Genomic DNA, 973 nt, shown 5'->3' with positions numbered 1-973 from the left:
GAGTCCCCATGTAGAAGGTTGAACTAACCAAGTTGCTCGTGAAATATTTACCGGACGCGGAAGAGTGAATCCTGGTGACTTCCATGCCTAAGCAATGTATGATTCTTGTATGTTCATAATCTCTAGAAGAATCAAAAATTGGAGACTATGACATTAAGTATCTGCGTGTATAGGTATAGTTTTGGCATAGTGAGTGTTAGGCACTTCAGTGCTTGCCCTTTTATCTGTTTTGTGAGTCTATGCGTGTCTTCAGTTTCCCTTTTTATTGGCTTGTGAATACATGTGTTTGTTCACTTTCAGCACATGTTCTTGTTCTATTCAAGTATGGGTGGCCCACACAAAGAGTAGTAATTTCTAAAGTATGTTAGGTGTAAAAGAAGATACTTTCCTTAAAAGAGGACGTGTACATGATTATAAATAATAAGTTTATTTTAAAATGAACCCATGACGTAAATCTTGTATCAGTTTTATAAACATAGGTGAGTCCTCACCAAAAAAATAACATGAGATGGCTTTGTTTCAGAAGAAGTACATGAAGGGGTAGGAGGCAGATCACAAAAGAGTGAGATAGTATAAAAAAGGGATAAACAATATTAACCCTTTTCATTCATAACAAACCTTTTTGGTCATGTCTAAACCACCGGCGGAGCTCCAGCAGCTCAGTCATCTCCCTTTCTTCCCACCGTTGAGATCCACTATCTACTGCTCGGATCCGCAGCACCAACATCCGAAGTCGGGGAGGCCTTGCCCCTCTCTCCCTCAATCTCCCACACGCTGTCAGCATCCACCATGCGACCCACTTCCCGTTGACGGCAATCTCGACCATCGGATGAGGGCGAAGGCAAGCCGCAATGCCCCTTCGTGTGTGTCGCGCTCACCTCCCACCACGGAATTCGGTTCCTACGCCGCCGCCCTTCCATTGCTCCCTTCCCGTGGTCTCCGACACAGCAGGCTCCAGCGAGCTGCCCCCAAC

Source organism: Triticum aestivum, chromosome 3D (genome assembly GCF_018294505.1).
Source record: "Triticum aestivum cultivar Chinese Spring chromosome 3D, IWGSC CS RefSeq v2.1, whole genome shotgun sequence".
In the NCBI taxonomy this organism is placed as follows: domain Eukaryota; kingdom Viridiplantae; phylum Streptophyta; class Magnoliopsida; order Poales; family Poaceae; genus Triticum; species Triticum aestivum.
The sequence above is the reverse complement of the archived record's forward strand: the minus strand, read 5'-3'. Positions refer to the sequence as shown.